This window comes from Callithrix jacchus, chromosome 17 (assembly GCF_049354715.1).
Source record: "Callithrix jacchus isolate 240 chromosome 17, calJac240_pri, whole genome shotgun sequence".
NCBI classification, from domain to species: domain Eukaryota; kingdom Metazoa; phylum Chordata; class Mammalia; order Primates; family Cebidae; genus Callithrix; species Callithrix jacchus.
Genome location: NC_133518.1, coordinates 59132423 through 59148175, shown reverse-complemented (window position 1 = coordinate 59148175; position 15753 = coordinate 59132423). Strand labels below are relative to the sequence as shown.

General features: G+C 37.3%; 1 long non-coding RNA gene across 2 annotated transcripts in view; it reads right to left on the bottom strand.

Moving 5' to 3' along the window:
- The window catches only part of LOC128929955 (uncharacterized), a 356823-nt gene that overhangs the window by 6869 nt on the left and 334201 nt on the right, over positions 1-15753 (bottom strand). Inside the window, exon 4 of one of the 2 annotated variants that reach the window (XR_008477320.2) lies at positions 15434-15498. The exons of the other annotated variant lie outside the window; for it this stretch is intronic. This is a non-coding gene — a long non-coding RNA (uncharacterized LOC128929955). The remainder of the gene's footprint in view (positions 1-15433; positions 15499-15753) is intronic. 2 annotated transcript variants of the gene reach the window in all.

Below are 15753 nucleotides of genomic sequence, written 5' to 3'. Positions count from 1 at the left end.
GAATTTGAATTCAGGAATTCTGGCATCATGGCCCAACTCTGAACTACTCACCACAGCAGCTACTTAAAAAAATCTTCAAAATGGTGTAATTGGATTATCTTCCTCATAAGTCTGCTCCAACACACAAATAGAGTGACATTTGCCAAAGCAGGGTCCTCCAATTCCCTGGCCACAGACCATTAGCAGTGGCCTGTTAGAAACTGGGCGGCACAGCAGGAGGTAAGCAGTGGGCCAGTGAGAATTACTGCCTGAGCTCCAACTCCTGATCAGCAGCATCATTAGATTCTCATAGGAGCACAAACCGTATTGTGAACTGCACATGCAAGGGATCTAGGTTGCACTCTTTATGAGAATATAACTAATGTTTGATAATCTGAGGTGGACCAATTTGATCCCAAAGCCATCCCCTCCCCTGCTCAATTTGCGGATAAATTTTCTTTCACGAAACTGGTCTCTGGTACCAAAATGATAGGGGACCACTGTGCTAAAGTACTGCATAAACTATAAAACATAATTAAAGTTTCATCATTACTATGTTGTTATTTGCATAATTTGGGAGTGCTGAGACCAGCTCGGTCATGAAGATGCCAACCCAGGTGGTGCCAAAGGAATTAAGGAATTAAGAAACAGAAACAAAGATAGATGCAAAAGTGAGAACCAGAGTTGGAAATCAGGGGACTCACAGCATTTCAGAGCTGAGAGCCCTAAGCAGACTCTGACCCATGTATTTATTCTTTGCTAACAAGTTATTATTTTTAATAAGCAGGTGTTCAGTGTTTCTTCATAGAATAAAGATAGACTAAATGGGCAGATAGTGCCTGTTCACTACTAAAATAAAAACAAGCTAGAGAGCATTCTTTGTGAGTCAGCAATGGGACAAGGTCATGTATCCTGTGTTTTGAGAACGGTTTAACTAGCCCATGACCGGTACATATTTCTTACTATCCGATAACACCCTAAGCAGTTTTGTGCCTGGGGACAGGTAGGTGTTGCTTCCCACTGTTTCTCAGTAAACAATATATAATCCATCACACACATGTCAAGACCTTTTCCCAGCATAGGGGTTCTTGAGCAAACACTTACAAGGGAAAAGGCCTTAATTTACACTCACAGAACTATTGGCCACATGTATTCTCCTCTTGTATCCTTCTTACGGCTCATGTAAATGGTGGCGACCCCTACGGCAAGACCAGTTTAGATTTTAATACTGGTAATAATACCTACAACACACTGGGCATCTATTTTGCAGGTGAACGCTTATACATTTTATCTCATTTAATTCTGTCAATGACTTTGTAGTATGGCCATCCCCATTTTAGAGATGAGGATACTGGTTCTCAAACTGTTTAACTCACTTAGCATCCAGAGCTAAGTAAGTGAGGGAGTTGAGATTCAAACCCAGAATACTCTAATTCCAAAATATATGCTCTTTCCATCATGCTACACTGTCCCTCAAAATATGGGAAATCAGAGTTGTTTCAATTATTATTATTATTTTGAGGGTGTGGGATGTAGTCTCTCTCTGTAACCCAGGCTGGAATGCAGTGGTGTGAGCTCAGCTCACTGCAACCTCTGCCTCCCGGGTTCAAGCAATCCTCCCACCTTGCCTCCCAAGTAGCTGGGACTACAGGACCACACCTGGCTAATTTTTTGTATTTTTAGTAGAGATGGGGTTTCACCATGTTGGCCAGGCAACCTTAAGTAATTCACCTGCCTTGGCCTCCCAAAGTGTTGGGATTACAGACATGAGCCATTGTGTCTGGCCTGTTTCAATTATTTAATTCTGCATTTTTAAAAAATTGTGACATGTATAAAATAATTATTTTATTATGTTCACAGATTCTGTGAGTCAGAAATTTGAGCAGGACTCAGTGGGGATGGCTTGTCTGTGTTCCACAATGTCTGGAACTTTAGCTGGGGAGACTAAAAGGGCTAGCAGTGACTCAATATAGTTGGAGGTTGGGATAGCATGGAGGCTTTTTACACATATGCCTCATATTTAGACTTTTTGACTTGAAGACTGGGCTCAGCTGGGCTATTTGCCAGAACACGTACAGATGAACTCTTCATATGACTTGGGGTTATCACAGCACAGCAGTTGGATTCCAAGAGGAATCATCTGTCTTGCCTTTTAGGACCTAGCCTTGGAAATCACTCAGTAATATTTCCACTCTACTCCACTGACTAAAGCAATAACAAACCTGTTTAGATTCAAGTGGAGGAGACATAGATCCTCCTTTTGACTGGTGATTGACAAGATCACATTTCAGAAGAGCATGGGGAAGAGAGATATTACTGTGGCTGTCTTTGGAAAACTCAACCTGACATAAATGCCTTCCCTTCAAGACTTGTAACATCAAGTTTCCTTTTGCAAGAAGCTGTTTCTCATACTCTTCCCTTACTTAGAATATCTGCATATAAAGATTTTACACACTTATCTTCCTAAACTGAATACTATCTATTCTTAAAATCCCAACTCAAGCCTCATCTATTCTATTCACTTCTTGGGAAATTCTCACCAACACTGATTTATCCCTTTCTACCCTCGAAATCTCCATAGTCCTTATTTTGCATTTTGGCATGTAATTGTGCTCAGCTAGTAACTGTGTCATATTCTTCATTCTGTTGCCATTAAATATTCTTTAGTAAAAAAAGCCTTCCCTCTTCAACTAGATTCAAAACAGTTCAAAAAATTGTAGATTTCATTTGTAATTCTGCACATAGCAGAACTCTGGATATAACTCTTACCCATAATAAGGAAACTTAGAGTTGTATATTATTTTGTATTTTTCAAGGCCTATCACTAAACATTGTCAATGTGTGTGAATCTCTAATATGTAAAAAATGTAGTTGTGATTTACATGTCTCAGTTCATCCAACAAGCAGAATTAACCCACTTGTGTGCATAACATGTCAAGTACTATGTATATTAGAGATATGGCATGGTCGTGTTTTTCTTAAAGGCATTATTGAGAGGGATAAGTCATAGACTTGCACATGTGCACCCTGGGACAGAATACATCCATGTCATAGAGAGGTACACATAAATTGCTGGGGTAATTCAAAGGTGGAAAAGGTTGGTTTTAACTAGTGTATTGAGAAAGGCTCCAAGAAGAAGGTGTTATTCATGCTGGTTACTGAAGGATAAATATTATTTGCACAAGGTAAAACTGACGAAGGGCAGGTTTTAGGCAAGGAAAGAGAACAGCTGATCATATTTAATTGGAGAAACACAAATTATTAGGCTGTTGGGGACCACTCAGAGATTCCTCTCTAGTTCTATTTAGAGTAAGAGATCTGAATTCATCAGTTTTGTCACTCTATAGTGTACAAATTTGCTATATTTTGAATTTAGATCTCCCCTTTCAGAAAGTCATCTTAAGAGAAGTTGATTTTTAAGTCTATACCCCTTTCTCAGTAAAGAAAAGCCTTGCAGATAGATCCTTTCCCTGTTCTCCTGAATGTTTGACCAAGACACCTGAGCTTGCAAACTACTTGCTTAGCTCTATTTAGGGCTACAGATCCAACTTCTTTTCAGTTTTTAATATGTGTTTAAAGAAACTGAGGATCTAGTTAAAATGCAGATTCTGATTCCATAAGGCTGAGGCAGATTCTGGACATTTTTTTCAAAAGTTCACAGGTGGCCAGGTGCGGTGGCTCAAGCCTGTAATCCCAGCACTTTGGGAGACCGAGGCAGGTGGATCCCGAGGTCAAGAGATTGAGACCATCCTGGTCAACATGGTGAAACCCCGTCTCTACTAAAAATACAAAAAATTAGCTGGGCATGGTGGCGTGTGCCTGTAATCCCAGCTACTCAGGAGGCTGATGCAGGAGAATTGCCTGAACCCAGGAGTCAGAGGTTGCGGTGAGCCGAGATCGCGCCATTGCACTCCAGTCTGGGTAACAAGAGCTAAACTCTGTCTCAAAAAAAAAAAAAAAAAAAAAAAAAGTTCACAGGTGATGCTGATGTTTCTGGTCAACCGGACACACTTGGAGTAACAAGGATCTGCATAGTATATGTTATGAGAAAAGGAACTAGGTCCAGTCATGTGGTCACAGTATCCCTAGTATCTAGCTCAGTGCCTTCCATGCCATAGATGACTGATTAATATGTTGTAGAAAACATATGAGTGAAAGAATGAATAAATGAATTGAATAATAATGAATTAACTACTCTGCTATTTTGCACAAAAAGCCTTTCTAACTGATAAATAAAGCAGTTTCTCCCAAATCACTTGCAAATCACCAAATGAAAACTAGAAATGCAGACAGGCATTTTTCAGGCCCTTTGTTCAGCAATCTCTGGTGCTTCTACAATGACCCAAACAAGTACAAATAACAGTAATCTGCTTCCACCAATGGATTTACTTTACAGAGTCTTCAAATGTGTTTTTCTTGACTCAAATAAATGACCTAATTCTAGCTCTTTTACTTTGCAATCTTCTTATAATCTCCTACTCAAAGTCTCTCTCAATCTCCCTGCTGGAAATAATCTTTCTGGCTTTTAAATTCTTCCAGGTTTCTTTCTACCTTGCCTCATGGGGAAAAAAATATGATGTGTCGGCTCTTCTCATAACCATTTATCTCATTTACCAATCTGTAGGTTTCTTAAGGAAAAGCCTCTTCATATTGTCATTGTGATTCTCTCACCTATACTTCACTTTCTGCACTTATCAGAAAGCCCTGTGCACAGGTAGTATCTAATAAATAATCTCCTTGGAAAGAAGGAAAGAATGTTGTGATCGACACTATTCTAATAGTTTTATTCTAATATCCCTAGGGCTTGGTGAATGTTCTGGCCCAATTAAAAAACAATACAGAGGTATCATGTCATTTTTCTATCAAATGCCAAATGCGACAGCACTTAACCATTCAAAACTGAGTTTACACAAAACTGAGTTCAGGACTAATTGATAGGAGAGCACCATTAGCCCTTCTCTTATAAAAAGCCCTAAAAGGAATTGTATTTAGGTGAAATTAATCCACCCATAAAATTTCAGGCAAGATTCACAGCCTAGAAAATATGATGTGGAAAATTATTCACTATTTGTATATGTAATTTGCTTATAACACCCTGGAAGTGCCGTTTGCCCAGATTTCAGAGGATAAAATAGAACAAATAATTAGTAAGGAAGAAATTTTTACTCTTCTGAAATAGGAACTGAGGAAGGGCCACATATTGAGATTTAAATAAGTTCAGTGTTCATTTCATGTTAAATAGTGTTACTAATGGTGGGTTTCAAAAACACTTTAGATTTCTGTTTTTGCAAAGATTGTGTCATTTATTTTTTCACTGCAACCTAACTTTTTATAATGGAGCCATTCAAAATCTCAAAGACTTTTTTTTGGAATTGTTTTGTTTCGTTTTGTTTAGGAATTAGTCTATGGGTTGTTACCATAGGCTAGGCTCATGTAAATGGTATTTAATTTCATGAGATCAGAATTAATCTACCAGTGTTTTACCATCTAAAAACTGAAATCTATTTACATTCTCTTTTTTGACACTCTCATTCATTTGACACTCATTCACGTCAGTGTTTTCAAATATAATACATACAGATAATGACCAAATTTATATCTTGCTGCACTGACTTCTAAACTCTAGGACCTTATTTCTAATTGTATAGTTTAAATACCTGTTGACATTAAAAACTCAGTGTATCTGAAATCAAACTTGCTCTCCTTCTAATGTCCCTAATGGTATCTCCATTATTCTGGCTTTTTTTTTTTTTCTTAAATTATCCTTTAAGTTCTGGGATACATGTGCAGAATGTGCAGGATTGTTACATAGGTATACATGGGCCATGGTGGTTTGCTACACCCATCAACCCAACCTAACTACGTTAGGTATTTCTCCTAATGCTATCCCTCCACTAGTGCCCCCATCCCCCAAAAGCTCCAGTGTGTGATGTTCCCCTTCCTGTGTCCATGTGTTCTCATTGTTCAACACCCACTTATGAGAACATCTGGTGTTTGGTTTTCATTATTGTGTCAGCTGCAGAGAATGATGGTTTCCACCTTCATCCATGTCCCTGCAAAGGACATGAACACATCATTTTTATGGCTTCACAGTATTCCAAGGTATATATGTGCCACATTTTCTTGATCCAGTCTATCATTGATGAGCATTTGGGTTGGTTCCAACTCTTTGCTATTGTGAATAGTGCTGCAATAATCATACACACATCTTTATAGAATGATTTATAATCCTTTGGGTATGTACCCAGTAATGGGATTGCTGGGTCAAATGGTATTTCTGGTTCTAGATCCTTGAAAAATCACCACACTGTCTTCCACAATGGTTGAACTAATTTACACTCCCACCAACAATGTAAAAGCATTCCTATTTCTCCACATCCTCCCCAGCATTAGTTGTTTCCTGACTTTTAAATGATCGCCATTCTAACTGGCCTGAGCTACTATCTCAATTTGTTTTTAATTTGCATTTCTCTAATGACCAGTGATGATGAGCTTTTTTTCATATGTTTATTGGCTGCATAAATGTCTTCTTTTGTGAAGTGTCTGTTCATATCCTTCACTCACTTATTGATGGGGTTGTTTTTTTCTTGTAAATTTGGTTAAGTTCCTTGTAGATCTTGGACATTAGCCCTTTGTAAGATGGACAGATTGCAAAAATTTTCTCCCATTCTATAGGTTGCCTGTTCACTCTGATGATAATTTTCTCTTGCTGTGCAGAGCGTTTTAGTTTAATTAGATTCCATTTGTCAATTTTGGCTTTTGTTGCCATTGCTCTTGGTGTTCTAGTCATGAAGTCTTTGCCCATGCCTATGTCCTGAATGATACTGCCTAAGTTTTCTTCTAGAGTTTTTATGGTTTTGGGTCTTACACTTAACTCTTTTATCCATCTCGGGTTTTCAGTTTTCTGCATATGGCAAGCCAGTTTTCCCAATACCATATATTAAATAGGGAATCCTTTCCCCATTGCTTGTTTTTGTCCGGTTGCCAATAATCAGATGGTTATAGATGTAAGGCATTATTTCTGAGGCCTCTTTTCTATTCCATTAGTCATCTATATATCTGTTTTGGTAAGACTACCATGCTGTTTTGGATACTGTAGCCTTATAGGACAGTTTGAGTCGGATAGCATGATGCCTACAGCTTTGTTCTCTTTGCTTAGGATTGTGTTGGCTATACGAGCTCTTTTTTGGTTCCATACGAAATTTAAAGTAGTTTTTTCTAATTCTGTGAAGAAAGTCAATGGTAGCTTTTTATGTGGTCCTGTATTAAAGTAGGACAAAATAAACATGACCAAATAAATAATTTTTATAATGCTAATTTATGTATTTCCTCATTCATTCATTCACTTGTGGAAAGAGCCTAGACTTTAGGACTTTCAGATAAAATATGTCAGGTTTTGAATCCCTTGCATTCTATTTACAAATGAGAAATTTTAACTATTTATTTGACTTGTCTAAGGTTTTTTTTTTCTATAGGTTTTATGAATACACTAGCAGCTATTTATTTATTTTTGGATGGAATCTTGCTTTGTTACACAGGCTGGAGTGCAATGGCATGATCTCAGCTCACTGCAACCTCCACCTCCTGAGTTCAAGCAATTCTCCTGCCTTAGCCTCCTGAATAGTTGGGATTATAGGTGTATACCACCATATCCAGCTAACTTTTTGTATTTTTAGTAGAGACGGGGTTTCACTGTGTTCGCCAGGCTAGTCTTGAACTCTTGACCTCAAGTGATCCGCCTGCCTTGGCCTTCCAAAGTGCTGATATTACTAGCATAAGCCACCATGCCCGGCCCAATAGCAGCTATTTCACAGGCTTGTTTGATATGAGGATCCAATAAGATAACATATTAAAAGCATTAACAAAGATAGTATCTGGCATATTGTAAAATAGCAATATGTGTTTGTCGTCCCTTTTGCTTTCCCCATAGGCCCCCAGGTTTTCTAAAGATAAAATGTACAGGCCAGAAAGAACCCCCAGGATGATGTTTAATCTGAGGAAAGTATGCCTTCTGTGTCCATATCAAAAAGAACCCGGACACTCCACTCCATTCTCCTTTCTTGCTCTATCTGCACTGTAGAAAGCTGGGCTGGACCCTAAAGAAACATTCAAGTTTTCACCTTGCTATGGTTTTAATTTTTATCCCCTCAAAACTCATGTGAAATTTAGTTATCACTGTAACAGTATTAAGATGTGGAACATTTAAGAGGTGTTTAGGTCATGAGAGCCTCCTGCCCTCACAAATGAGAGTGGGTACTCTCTTTCTCTCTCTGCCCTTCTGCCATGTGATGTCTTCCATTCTGTTATGACACACAGGGCCATTGCCAAATGCTATCCTCTTGACCTTGCACTTCGCAGCCTCCAGAACTGTGAGAAATAAATTTCTGTTTGTTACAAATTGCCCAGTCTGCAGTATTCTATTATGGCAGCACAAAACAGACTAAGACACACATTCATCTCAAACTCTAGTCTGCACTACAGGTTTCATTTCTCCCTTTTTAGTGGGACTTTCCTATTTTTATAATCCTTCCAAGCAATAGAAACAACTCAGAATCAGAAGATACAGCAAGTCTTGCATAAGAGAAGTTAAAATTCAAGAGCACAATAAAAATTAAGAGACAGCAGACAGCACACTAAAGAGAACAGTTGCCCAACATCACTACCATTTGTAATCTCTTCAATCCCATGGATTGATAACTATACACTCTAGGGGTGTAACCTACTTATATAATGAGAATTCATTTGTCTTCAACCCATATTAGGGCTTCTCCTTTACAGGAATAGAAGAGACAGTAGGTAGATTGCATCTAAAAGTTGTTTTGCCATTAAAGCATATCTGGAGTGTGTGAGATACTGAGTTAACATCAGCTAATTGTTGGTGAATTTCTGTCATTCAACTAAAGCTGAAGTCTCATTAACCCTCTAAGTCTACCCTAGTATAATGAAATTAAATAAAATCATTTTATGCTATCCCTCACATCCTGTAGTCTACATAATCTTCAAAAATACTTAAACATCCTTACTACAAGCATACCATGGAAGTCAGGACAATTCCAACACAGCAGTACTTTCCTGGAACCTCTGCCAAATCCGACGATCTCTCCTAGAGATTTAGAATATAGTCAGGTCCCAGTTCACAATCTGTTTTTGTTCTTTGAGGCATAAATTTGGCAATTGGAGGGGACACATGCCCATACTCTTTGAGCAACTGACTCTTTTAGACCACCTTCACTAAACATATAATTCCAAAGTGGCAGGACTGTGCTCTCCCCAAGTGACAGTGGGAACGATAGATAGACTGAGCAATATGCTGTCTCCAAAGAAACCTGTTTTCCACCCTTTTCATATCTCTGAAAACTCTTTGTTTTTAATTCTTGATCTGACGGAGAAGGTTAGAAGTTACGGAGAAGGCTCATGATGTCATTTCCTGATGCTTATGTGTGTAGGTAAAGAAGGGCAGTTTCTATCTCCGGCTCCTGCTGTATACTTATTGAACTGGTCCCCAAGTGAAATGAAGGGAAGAGAGGTTGTACTCTAAACTCACTGCTTACACAACTGATTTGAGCCAAGAGCAACAGAGTGAAAAACATTTCTCAAGTTTATTTGGGTATTCAGTGATGATGCTGAACAGAGTGATGGAAAGTTCAAAAACACTGGCATAGCACTTTCTAGCATTTTGCATTTATGCCAAACTGTGTATTATATCATATTGGAGAATTTGCCTCAACAGGTTAAAGAAAGGGAAAGAGAATTAAAATTCAGTGAAACGAATTTTCTATAAAGTCTTCTCTTTGTCTCCCTAATCTCATCCATGTTTAGTTTGCTTCAAACATATTGTCAGCCAAATATCTTTCTAATCCCATGTGTTTGAGTCTGTTTTGCTGTTATTGTTTGTTTGTTCGTTTTTTTAGACAGTCTCTCTATGTTGCCCAGGCTGGTCTTAAACTCCTGGGCTCAAGGGATCCTCCTCCCTCAGCCTCCCATAGTGCTAGGATTACAGGCATGAGCTACCATGCCCAGCCTTGAGTCCGTTTTTTATTATAATATAGCTTGCAGCTGGTTTAGCTTGTGGGTCACAAATAATTTTCTGAGAAAGTAACAGAAATATGGGTAGCAACTTTCCACCATTCTCCTTGAGCTCCTACCCCATTCCTTCTCTGCATAATGCAGGCTTCTTCTACAGAGCGGCCCATGGGTATGGGTTAATTTGCACAGTGGCCTAAGAAGGGACTGTTCTAATTGCTTCAGAGGAAATACATTTATTTTATAGCCCAATAAAATTCTGTGTGCAATGGTAAATAAAACCATGTGGGCAGGACCTCAATACACAGTTCTCTGGCTCCATTTGCAGCCCATGATTAATTAAGCAGGGGAGGAATAAGAAAAAACATTGTGCAAACAGATGCAATTAGCTGAAATGGTATATTTTTGGCCTCTGATGATGTCTGCTTACATTGAATCCCCACTTGAAAACCAATTCTCATTTGAAAGCAAACTAGAAAAATCTCTGTAACACAGATGGACCTATTTGGCTGGATGTTGATGTACAAAGAAACCTTTGTACATTGAATTGCAGTGTTGACTTCTGCACTTGAAATTTCATTTTGTCATTTTTAATCACAATGAGCAAATGTCATCCTTAATAATAACCCTCTGCTTCTCTATAATGCCTTTCAACAAAGGCCCTGAAAGTACTTTTGCAAATATTAATAAAACGAGATTCATAACAACTCCCAGAGGCATCTGTCTTGCAGGCCAAAAGAAAGTCCAAAGTCATGGAATGACTTTGCTAATCCACACAGGAAACAAAGCTCATGAAGAGAAACAAAGACTATCATTCTGGTTTAAGTCACCCTCACCTCTTTCATAATCACCAGGTTTTTTCATCCATAACCTGAATCTCAGAGGACAAGGAATGAATGAAGGACTATTTAGGCTCTTACTGAGATTTCGGTTGTTTCCCTCTTCCCTAAATACAATCTATATGCCACTGACTCCCAAATTTATAAATCCCATCTAATTTGTCCCCTTCTTCCCATACTCAGATATCCAGCAGCCCTGTGGACCTGACATCTCAGTCCTATCATATTCAAAATTAAACACATGATGTCCCCTGCAGAAACCTGCACCTTTCTCAGTCAGTTCCATTTCAGTAATTAGTAACTCCTCTTTTTCTAGTTTATGGTCCCCAAATCTTAGAGTCATCTTTTAAATCTCCATCTCTCTCACTCCATGTCAAATTATCTGTGAATCTTGTTGGTTCTACTTTTTAAACAAATACAGAGACCAAGCATTTCTTATCACTTCTTCCCAGGCCTACATCATCATCATCATATCTAGCCTGGGCTAGTGTAATAGCCTGCTAACTTATCTAGCCTGGACTACTATAATAGTCTCCTAACTTACCTTCCAGTTTCTATCATTGTCTGCTAGTCTATCTTTTCACAGCAGGAAGATTGACCCTTTTAAAATGTAAGTCAGTTCATGTATTCCTTTGCTTTAAAGTCCTCAAAGACCTCCAATCTCACTCAGAGTATAATTCAGTCCTTACTAAGGCCTACAAGGCCTTACATTATGTGGCCCCTCATATCTCTCTGTCCTCATCTACTGCCACTTCCTCCTCCCTCCTTTAGCTCCAGCCCAGCTGTCTTTTATGCTCTTCAAATAAGCCAAGCATGCTACTAACTCAGAGCTTTCACTTGCCAATACTTCTGCCCAAAAATCTCTCCCCAACATATCCAAATGTTTGCTCCTTCCTTTTTGTAAATCTCTGCTCAAATACCACCTTATCAGAGAGGACTTCACCAACCACCTCATATAACATACATCATTTTCACAATACTCTGAACCACCGACCTTGTTTTATTTATTTTCATTAACTTATTAGCACCTGGCACCAACTGCTAAATTACCCACATATAAATGGCCATTGTAGGCAGAGATATTCTTTCTTCCAGTGATTGCAGAAATCCCCACTCTTCCCTCTTTTTGGGGGATGCCTGGAGATCCTCTCCACTGCCTTTTGTAATGCCAAGTACTTTCTCCTACTTACAATTTTCTCCTCAATGCTCAGGAACATTGAATTTCCCAAAAGAAGTGGGCAAGGCTATGAAATACTTTCCTTCTGCCACTTGGCCTACATCACTGGAAAAATGGATTTTGACAACTGAGTTTGAAACCCTGAGGATTTTTTTCATAGAATTAATATGAAAAGCAGAAGTAGTTTCATTTCTCAAGTACCCTATAGGTAAGTGTTTCATGGCTAGTTTGAGTCTAACATATTTATAACATATTGCACAAGAAAATATGATGTCCTAAATATTTTTCAGACTGAGTTCAGATACAAGCTTCTCTTATCAGTTAACTATTGCTATAGAGTATACCACCTGAAAATTCAGTGTTTTTAACAACAGCCCATTAGTCTATGGGTTGTTACCATAGTCTGGGCTCATCTAGATGGTTCATCTTCTCAGCGGAGCTTTCTTGAGCATCTGCAGTTTTTTCGTGCGAGTTGGCTAGCTGTGGACTTGACAACAGAAGCGGCTAGATACATGCCTCTTACCCTTCGGCAAGCTACCTCTGACTTGTTCATATGTCAGAATCAAAATTCCAACAAAAAAGTGGAAGCATGCAAGGCCCTTTTGAAACCTACTCTTGCAACTGGCATATGATCATTTCTGCAACTACTTATTTGCAAAAACAAGTTATGAGCCTAGCCAGATTAGAAAAATAATATAAGACTTTACTTTTTAATAGGAGCAGCTCCAAAGTTACACTGGAAAGACTGTACATATATGAAGGGTAAAAAATTAGGCATCCTTTTTTTGCAATCAATCTATCATACCTCTTTTTTGATAGCTTGTCTCAAGCAGAATCACGTCCCTTTAATGTCCTTTCATATCACCTTATGCCTACCTCTATTACAAATTTTTGTTTTTTTGTTCTTTTGTTTCTCCTCTAGGAAATAAATCCCTTGAGGACAAAACTTACACAGTTATAGGAACACAGTATTTGTTCAATTAGTATCTATTAAGTCATTCTAAATGGATAAATAATAATAAACAAAATAAATTGATTACAATCAACTTAGAAGTCTTTGAAAAACAATTCCTGAGGACCACATTTTTTTTTATTTGAAGGCAATATTGTCACAATATTTCAAATGATTTCCTGATATTGGGTAATAGACAAGCCCAAAACTTTTCCAAGACTGAACCTTCCTGAATTGTTATAACCAAGAATGAGGCAAATTAGAAACAGAGAGACACTATTTTACTATTAATACTTCCTCACATCATATTCAATTAGTTATGTCTACTTTTACCTAATGTAATCTTTATTGTTATTGGTCTTAATCAAAGCTTTGAAGTTCTCTATCAGTGTACTGCTAAAGCAAAAATATAGATTCATTAAGAGTCTATGCATCTTCACTTCTTTAATACCAAAAATCATTCAGTTCTATCTTTCCTTCTGATATTATTATAACATACCAGTTGCTCAGGGATGTTTGTCATTCCAAATTATTGATTATCTTACAAAGACCTTCTTGTTCTTACCTTCTATTTGCTCTCCTGGTTTATAATCTAGATAGCGACAAAAAGACAGTAACAATAACCAACCAAACAAATGAACAAACTAAATGAAGAAAGGAAACTCAAGCAGGTGTGTTGAGTTCCATCTTAACTTTATAGTATTGTTTTAAAGTATAAAACACCTGTTTTATTCATTTCATAAGGCCATCATTACTCTAACACTAAAAGCAGGCCAAGATAGCACAACAAAAGAAAACTATAGACCAATACCCATTAAAGACACATAAAAATCTTTAATAAAAGATTAGCAAATCATATTTTGCAATATATAAAAAAACATAATACACCATGACCAAGTGAGACATAACATTGCAAAATTAGCAAGTATAATTCACTCTATCAACAGAATATAAAAGAATAACCATTTGATTATCTCAATAGATGGAGAAAAATTATTCAACAAAACTCAATATCATTCATGATGAAAACCCTCAGTAAAGGAGAATCAGAAGGAACTTAATATAATAAAAGTCATTATATAAAATCCACAGCTAACTTTCTACCTAATAATGAAAGATTAAGTTATTTCCCTGATAACAAGTCAAACATGTCCACTCTTTACTGTCTAATTCTATCCCATACTGGGATACCAGCCAATGCAATAAGGTAAGAAAAAGACACAAAAGTCTTTAAATGGAAAGGAAGAATTAAAACTGTCTCTATTTGCTGACACATAATTATTTAGGTAGAAAATCTCAAAGAATCTAAAAAAAATAGCTACTAAAATTAATAAGTTTAGCAGATAACAAATTTAATATACAAAAATTAATTGTATCACTGTATATTACCAATAAACAATTAGAAATTGAAACTTAAAACCAGAATTATTTAGAATACCACAAAAAATAATGTTCATGGATAAACAAGATAAATATGTGCTAAATTTATATTATGAAAATTGCAAAATGGAGGAAACAAAGAAAACCTAAATAAATTGTGAGATATACCAGGCTTATAAATCTGAGCAGCCAATGTTATTGGCATATCAATTCTTCCCCAAATTGATTTATAAATTCAGTGCTGTCTCAACACATGGTCCACTATCAAAATTAAGAATCAAAAATATTTGCTTTTTGAAAGATACCATCAGGGAAATGTTATGAACTGTGAGAAAATATTTTTAACAAACATAACTAATAAAAAACCAACTCTCACAACTAAGTAGCAGCAACAAAACTAAATGAATTAATAAAAGGACTGTACATTTTATCAAAGAAGAGATGTAAAAGCAAATAAGCACATAAGATGTTCCACATTATTATGAGAATGCAAATCTAAACTGCAATGAATCACCACTATATACCTATTCAGACACTTTTCAAAAGAAGACATGCATGAGGCCAACAAACATTTGAAAAAATGCTCATCATCACTGGTCATTAGAGAAATGCAAATCAAAACCACATTGGGATACCATCTCACGCCACTTAGAATGGTGATCATTAAAAAATCTGGAGACAACAGATGCTGGAGAGGATGTGGAGAAATAAGAAAACTTTTACACTGTTGGTGAGAGTGTAAATTAGTTCAACCATTGTGGATGACAGTGTGACCTAGAACCAGAAATACCATTTGACCCAATAATCCCATTACTGGGTATATATCCAAAGGATTATAAAAACACATGCACACATATGTTCATTGCAGCACTGTTTACAATAGCAAAGACCTGGAACCAACTGAAATGCCCATTGATGATAGACTGGACAAGGAAAATGTGGCACATATACACCATGGAATACTATTGCAGCCATAAAAAAACGATGAGTTTGTATCCTTTGTAGGGATATGGATGGATCTAGAAACCATAATTCTCAGCAAACTGACACAAGAACAGAAAATCAAACACTGCATGTACTCACTCAAAGGCAGGTGTTGAACAATGAGACCACGTGGACACAGGGAGGTGAGCCTCACACACTGGGGTCTGTTGGGGGGAAATAGAGAGGGACAGTAGAGGTTAGGGAGGTTGGAGAAGGATAACATGGGAAGAAATGTCAGATATAGGTGACAGGGGAATGGAGGCAGCAAACCACATTGCCATGTATGTAACTATGCAACAATCCTGCATGTTCTGCACATGTACCCCAGAACCTAAAGTGCAATAAAATATATACCAAAAAATAAAATAAAATAAAATGGCTACAAAACAAATGAAAACAAAAAACTGACAATATTAAGT